We start from the raw sequence: 8,299 nt of genomic DNA, 5'->3' as shown, positions 1-8,299 counted from the left end.
GTTATTGGGTCATAAATAAATAACTTTTTAGTTACTGGTAACCTGAGCAATAAAACATACTAATAAATAAGGTCTAAAGAACTAAAGAAAATGAATGAGCGTGAGCTATTGTTTAAAAACACTTCACCTGGACTTAATTATGTTCACCACACAGAAATTTCCATGGTCAGATTTTTAAAAATTGGGTGGAAGGCTGGCATTCTTTCATTAAAAGTAATATTTCTTAAGATTAAATACCATTACCTTCTTTGAATGTTAACTTTTAAACTTAAAATAATTATAGACTCACAGGCAGTTTTAAAAACAGTACATAGAGTCTCATGAACTCATTATTCTGTGTCTTCCAAAGGTGACATCCTATATGGATGTAACACGGTATCAAAACCAGGAGACTGACCTTGGTAGAAGTAAATCCTGTTAGCTAGACTACAGACCACACTCAGTTTCCACCAGGTTTTACAGGCACTCATTGTGTGTGTGTGTGTGTGTGTGTGTGTGTTGTACGTGCAGTTCTGTGTCATCTGATCCCATGTGTGACCCCACCTCAATCAAGTTGCAGAACTGGCTGTCACTGAGAAGGCACTGTCTCATGATACCCACCTTACCCCACCCCACCTCTGTTCCTGTCCCCTGGCAGCCACTAAATGTTCTCCAGCTCAGATTTAATTTTAACCATCCTGTTTGGCCTACCTCACTGGCTTGGATCTTGTTGATGAAGAGTTTCAGCCAGATTTTGCTTGGCATCCAGACGAATTAAACTTCAAAGTGGGACACAGTGACCTTCTAGCAAACTAAAGAAGGTAATTCATTTACTTTGTTGTTCTTGTCCTTTTTTCTAATAGAATAAACTTGTTGCTCCTTTCTGTAAGTTCAGGAGGTGGGAGCTCCCTCAGAGATAATCTGAAGGGAAAAGTTCAATTGATGGTGTGTATATATGTATATATACATATATATATATATATATGAGTATATATAAAATAACAATTCATTTAAATTAAAAGGAAATATATTTCCCAATAACAGCAGAATATTAATCTTATGATGACAAAAAAATTGATTCCAATAACAAAAATTTTGTAACATTGTAATTCTCTAAGTTGTTAATAATAACTCTAAATCCTGGCCTGAACTTTAAGGTTTTTTTAATCCAAATCAACTCTCATGATTTTTAAATAATTACATGAGAAGCTTTCAAGGAAATTTTTTAGCATTCATACAACAAAAAACCAAAATGATATAAAACATATAGAACTTTAAATGAATAGTATTTAAAATATTTACACTCAATTATTTGGCAAGATTACCTTCCCAAAATATAGTTTTTTAAATTTATTATACATATAGAACAATAATATAATAATATATGTTAAATATTATTATCTATTTATATCAATATTATAAACCAGTGATTTTCAAACTTTTTCATCTCATGGCACACATAAAGTGATTACTGAAATTCTGTGGCACATAAAAAATGCATTTTTTGCTAATGTGACAAAAAATAGGCATAATTTTGATTCATTCACACCAGATAGCTATTGTTCTATTGGATACTGTCATTTTTTAATTTGACAATCTAAGGGAGGTCAGAGCCCCTGACTAAATAGTCAGGTATTACATGTTTTAAAAATTCTTGTGGAACACTGGTTGAGAATTATTGTTATAAGCCATATAAGATAGCTATAGTAACATATAATATAGTTGTTAGATTATAATATATTATTGAATATTAATACTACATATTTTATCAGATGCAATACTAGTATATAACACAAGTCACTATTACATATGTAGTACAAGTATAAATCATATTAGTTATATATTATTACTTATATATAATATATCTTTATTATTGTCATTATGTAATAAAACTCATTCAGAAACACATCAATGTGAGGACCTTCCCATACGCATTTAACACGTGGAGGGATATTCAGACTTTGTGAAGTGCAAACAGGTGGTACTTTACAGTAAGTCCAGACCTCCAGTCTCTCACAGGGCCTTGAGCACCTGAGCATTTGATTAATATGTATTCTTTCTTCTTTTTTATTGTAAGCTTCCTTAGGGTCAAGTCTTATTGTTCTTTGGATCTATATAATATCCAATCACAGTTCCTATCAGGTGCATAACAATGGCCAAGTTGGACAGATAACCCTTAGAATATTTCTACTATAATTGAAAACAAAATGCAACCTAAAGATTGGGTGTTTTCTTCTGTAAAGATAGCAGGTTTCTAGTGCTGCACTAAAGGCTGAAGATAAATTTATCTTTGGAGTCAGTCACTGTCCTTGGTGCTGAGCATAGCTTAAGCTGCTGGTCCAGAGACTAATTTACACCCATTTTCTAATAGAAACTATTGTTCTTTGCAACTTTCCCAGACTTGAAACCATAAGATACTTACTCCATTGGGAATAAATATTTGATTTATCCTAACTATAATATAAAGTGTCTTTTTAGTATTCAATATTTCTTCAGAAAACATTCAAACATAAAGACAAGTTGAAAGAATTACATAGGAAACATTCATACAACCACCAACTAAATTCTAAATTCTAATTTTTAATTTTTTACTGTATTTGCCTCATCATGTGGCTCTCTGTCTGTCTGTCTATCTATCTATCCCTCAAGCCATCTATTGATCTATAGCCTAATTTGTCTGAATTACAAAGTAAATTATTGGTATTGATACATGTTATGCCTAAACCCTTCAGCACATATTTCATCAACTAGTGTTTCAAATTTCTTTTAGCTCTTTTTAGTGGAGGACCTTGCTTTAAAAAAAACACTCCTCCATAATTTGACATTCTGCAATGAATATTACAAATAAAAACCCATCCAATAACATTTTTGATTGCATATGTTGCTAGGTGAGGTTCTGTTATTGTAATTTCAGGTGAATAGGCTGCCCACACCCTGGGTGCAGAGAGGTGGATACACTCTTCACCCTCCTGAGAGGGGCATCTGTGACACTTCTTCCAAGGACTCTCCTCACTGGGCATGCCCAGTGGGAAGTCATCTTGGGTCTTCCAGCAGCCACAGCTCCCCTCTCTACCTGAATGGGGGTTCTCAGTAGGCCTCACAGACCTTCTAGGAGAAGTACCAGTCCTTTTCCCCACCTCTAGCATGCCTTTCCCCACTGAGAAAGAGACTCTGGGTGAACAGCAAAGCCCTCTGTTCTACACTGAGTTAAAACTTTTCTTTAGGTATAACAAATGCATTTTTTGTGTGTGCATTCCCTTTGGCATGTGGCACTGGAAGTTTCTTACCACTGAGTTGATTTTCTATAAGGCCTCATCATTAAGTAACATCTGTATTTCTCTGCCTTCATTAATTTTCTTAGCCAGTCCTTCTATATCAGCATGTGCTGTTTTACCTTGCACTTTGATATTATGAAGACAGCTTCTCTCCTCAAATCTCATGAACCATCCTCTGCCAACTTCAACCTTCTCTTCTGCAGCTTCCTTGCCTCTTTCAGTCTTTTAGGACTGAAGGACCCTGCTCTGGATTACGCTTTGGTTTAAGGGAGTATTGTGGCTGGTTTGATCTTTCCAGATGATCAAAACTGTCTTCATATCAATAGGCTGTTTGTTGTTTTGTTTTATTTTTATCATTCATGTGCTTATTGGAATAGCACTTTTAATTTCTTTCAAGAACTTTTCCTTTTCATTCACAACTTGGCTAACTATTTGGTGCAAGATGCCTAGCTTTCAGCCTATCTGGGCTTTCAGCATGCCTTTCTCACTAAGCTTAATCATTTCTAACTTTGGATTTAAAGTGAGAAACCTGTGACTTTTTCTTTCACTGAACACTCAGAGGCCATTGTAGGGTTATTAAGTGGCCTAATTTTAATAGCATTGTGTCTCAAGGAATAGGGAGGTCTGAGGAGAGGGAGAGAGACAGGAAATGGTCAGTTGGTGGAGGACTCAGAACAGATCACTTTTACCAACTAAATCTTTTCTAGGTGTGGTTCCTGGAGCCCCAAAACAATTCCAGTAGCAACATCAAAAATCACTGACCTCATATCCCCACAACAAACATAATAATAATGAAAAAGTTTGAAATATTATATGAATATGTGACAAAATGTGACACAGAGATAGTAACTGAGCAGATGCCCTTTGAAAAATGGTGCCAATACACTTCCTTGACCTTGTTAACTTTGCCTACATGCATCAAAGCCCAAACAAATGCAAACAGGAGTCTGAAGCCAAGAAAGCAAAGGTTTATTAGAGGAAGTGGTACCTTGTCCAGAGTCACAGGTAAAGTAGTGCCCAAAGACCTGGGGACCCATAGGATTCCCTATGGCTTCGTCAGGGTAGATTATATAGGGGAAATTTCATTAATCATGGTGGCTGAAGGAATTGGGTTATGCTCTCTACTGATTGGTTGGGGTCAGGGTAGAGAGTAGCTGATCGTTGTATTAGGTCCTGATGTCAACCATGGCTTTGTTCTGTCTGATTTCATGAGAGTGTGGTCCATATTGTTCTGCTTTTGTGGTTCTGGGATTGAAACACAACTGAGGTCAAAATCTTATCTTTAGTTGGACCCAAACTTTGTTTATGTGGTCAACAAACCTTAGGCTTTGTTCTTAAGACACTTTGATGCTGACCAGAATGTAATGTCCTAAGGACTTAATGACTAAGGAAGGGGGTGGACAGACGAAAAGAAGAATGGGTCATATTAAAGAAATGAAGTTTCTGTGTGGTTACTTCACGGGATTGCCACAAGCCTTCAGTTTGTTTTTTTTTTTAAAGCAGTATCTGGGAAATGCAACAAAGTGAAACACAATAAAATAAGGTATGCCTGCATTTCTACTTTTTCCTCCTCCTCGTACCATATCTGTGAAGGCCAAGACTTTATTGTTCTCTGCCTTATCCCCCGAACCTAGAACCATGCCTGGAACAGAATAGTCACACAAGGTATACTCCATGAACAAATGAATGAATGAATGAGTTGGTGATTTGCTATCTTTTGTTTTTATTTGATGTAACAATGGTCCAACGTTTGCCAACATTGCTAACAATTCTCAAGAAAACAAAATAAAGGCTAACCTAAATAATCCCTCTGAATTTCAGATCTACTGGATTCTATTGAATGGCGGAGCAATTTAGGAAAAGTATCCACCTTGGTAATGTGATTGTCTCCTTGATAGAACTGTTGGGGGGGGAGGGTTGGGGCGAGGAGGATTTGTGTCTCTAAGACATCTGCCACAGACCAGGTGGATAGAAAGATTCTTATCTGGACTCCACCTCCTTGTTTGGTTTGCCTAGAAGACATCTTTTGTTCCCCGAAAATGCTTTGAAATGGAAATGAAGGGGGACCTGGTAACATTAGCCACAGGACGTTCTGTGCAAACCACTGAAACTTGAACGACAAGCAATGCCAATTACAACACTGGCAGGTTCTGCCAAAGACATGTTAATCAGATGGCACAGGGATGTGCACAACAAGCCAGGCATCTGCAATCTCAGAGCTTGCTAGCTTTTGTGGAAAATGAAAGTCAGAATTTTAAAACTTCAAGTAATAGTGTATAAATGTAACTGAACACAAACAGGAGGCAGTATAAAAACAAAAACAAAACAAGAAGTAGGCAAAAATCAATAACATGTATATTGGATATTAGTTTGGAGAAGCAAGTAATTGTCTTTTTAAAAAACCCTCCAAGGTCACATTTCCCATAAGAGAATTTCGATTTTTAGGACTAATGGAATTTGAAACCTCTGGCTGTATCCCTCATTTGCATTTGGCTGTAAGGCATCTTCAGGAAAGTAATGACCAGCTGTATCCAGCAATCGTGTTGGTGAGATAGTGTGTCTGTGATTTCAGATGATGCTAAATAAGCATTATTTGAGTTAGATTATCACCAGCTGCCTATTAAGAATAATGCACATTGCAGCTGAGCAAGTGAACAAATGTGGCACCATTGTTTCAAGGGTGCCATGTTGGGGTGGGGACAGGGGACAGGACCCATCGCTATCCGAATTGAGAAAGTAATTACAACCTCCCAACAGCAGAAAATTACTACATATAAAGACTTGATACAGCCTCCCACTCCTCAGCACCACAGCGGCTCAGGAGAGAACTCACCCCTGAGGAATGTGGGCATGAAACACGGGCAGAACCCTGGCTATAGTACCACCTGGGTCATAAAACTGAAAGAGTATAAAAGAAGTTTGTTTTATTAAGTAAAAAACACATGATAAAACTTTCATAGGCCTTATGCTTATTACCAATAGACCTATTACCAAACTATTCTTACTAGGAAAAATCTTTAGAATGAAATGGAAAATAATAGTCTTGTGTTAAGGATCTGAATATGTCACACAAGAATTTACTGTAATGAAAAACTTTATAAATCTGTTTTAACTTATTTTGCCTATTTATAAATTATCTCTAAGTTTAAACATATATCCTTGGGCAGCAGAATGGAAAGCTGACAATTTGCAAATAAAAACAAACACTTGGACAAAAAGCTAGGTATTGAGCTAGGTGAGTTTGAACTATCTTATTTGTGAAGGAAAAGATGCCTGTGGCCAACAAATTCCCTAGTCCTCTCTTCACTGACATCTGGACTATCTGGCCTTGAGCATGCAGCAGCAAGGAAGGGGAACATATTTTTATCTGTAGCAAACCACAAGAGTTAGAGCAGTGGACAGGAGGCTAGTGTATTAATATCAGTGTCATTAGAGTATTAAGTTAAATTGTTCATACTCTTCTCCAAATTCATGGTCCTCAGTCCCTGTTTTAATCATGAGCATAAAAGAAGGGGAGATCACAGTTTTCTTTGAGAATTTAGGGGTCGGAATTCACCAAGCCTGTCTCTTCCTCTGTGTCATTTGGGTATTTCGCTCCCATTCTTGCAAAAGCATTTACCATGTTGGGTCTTGGTGGCACAGGTCCTGCCCTCCTCCACTCCCTGAGTTCCACAGGGGTGGGGGTGGGGGTGCGTCATTGTCTCCTTACCCCAGCACAGTGCTTAACACTCAAGAGATTCTTTGTTAAATTAATAAATATGAACAAAGCGCTTATTTAGAATCAAATGCCTGTGAGTCACATGGACACTTTAAGATTTCAATCACAGTAAAAGGAGGAGCAATAATTTAGAAAATATGAGAACAACATAAATGTGTGACTGCACTTGGAGTTTCCCTACAGCTAGTAAGAGGTATCATATGCCTGTGGATAGGGAAAAATCCCTAATACAACCACAGAACCTGCTAGAACTAGTCCTATCCTGTTTTCACAAGATACTGTTTCTTTTCAGAGACAACAGACCAAAACTGCAAGTCATGCAGCCAAAGGAAAGAACTTTGATCTCCAGCTGAACCCGGAACTGAAGACTCACCCCACCTCTCATCACATAACCAAAGGACAGGGAAATGACCAGAACTGGAACCCTCTGAGAAGTAAAGGGTCCATTTCCCAGAAAGATCAGGTGCTGAAGCCACTTACCATGTCTTACCATGAACGTCCAAGTTCCAAAGGCCTCCAGTCAAAACCTGTCCTGCCAGTGAGTGCTTCTGCATATTAGCCTATCCCCTTAACACTTTAAAACTTGCCCCAACCCTGGGCCAGGGACACAGATTTGTCTTCCCTCCTGTCTCCTTCCTGGTGGGGCTCCACAATAAAACCTTTTCTTTTCTCTCTCTCTCTCTCAAGAGCCAGTGTCATATTATTGGCTTCTATACACGCTGGGCAGTGATTCCTTCCTCAGGAACACTAGCAAGGCATCTGATTGACAATCATTATATCTTCAGGGCTTTGAAACCAGGCTCCTGCTGCCCTTGGCAACCCTTTCACTTGCCCAGACACATCCTGTAGACAGCTGGGACGTGCAACAGTCTGGGGAAGGCAAATAAATGTTCTTGAGCACAATTCTGAGTCCCAAAGAAACAGTGGGTTGTTTGGTCCTAAGACTGTTAATTATAACGAGGTTTTGGGTTTCCCATAAAGGTCAGAGAGCAGTGTTTCAGAGGCTGTCTTCTCTGAACTACCATGGCCAAGGGCTTGCTTGTCAAAGACAAAACAACAGAGCAAAGTTCACGGTCATCAATCCTACCCAGCTCTTGTGGGAGGAGGCAGGGGATGGGGGCTGAAAGGAGTGGAGAGCAAGTGGGCTTTCTGCCAGAGTCCAGCAGTTGTAAGATACAGGCTCAGGCTTGTGCCCCATTCTTCCGTGCTCAGAATACCTAAGTCAGGTGGCATCCATATCCACACAATTATAACATAACCATCGCTCTTCATTCTCACGTTCATCTAACTCATACCATTTGCCCCTCCCTCACTTACTCTGGTCAAC

At 38.5% G+C, this 8,299-nt stretch overlaps 1 long non-coding RNA gene across 1 annotated transcript; it reads left to right on the top strand.

Annotated features, from left to right (window-relative positions):
- The first annotated feature begins 685 nt into the window (after positions 1-685).
- LOC123478508 (uncharacterized) lies at positions 686-8,040 on the top strand. Its single transcript, XR_006653720.3, has 3 exons — positions 686-800; positions 5,076-5,128; positions 7,265-8,040. It is a non-coding gene; the product is annotated as an uncharacterized lncRNA (long non-coding RNA).
- The last annotated feature ends 259 nt before the right edge of the window (positions 8,041-8,299 follow it).

The sequence above is a fragment of the Desmodus rotundus genome, chromosome 1, assembly GCF_022682495.2.
Source record: "Desmodus rotundus isolate HL8 chromosome 1, HLdesRot8A.1, whole genome shotgun sequence".
Taxonomy (NCBI): domain Eukaryota; kingdom Metazoa; phylum Chordata; class Mammalia; order Chiroptera; family Phyllostomidae; genus Desmodus; species Desmodus rotundus.
The sequence above is the reverse complement of the archived record's forward strand: the minus strand, read 5'-3'. Positions and strand labels throughout refer to the sequence as shown.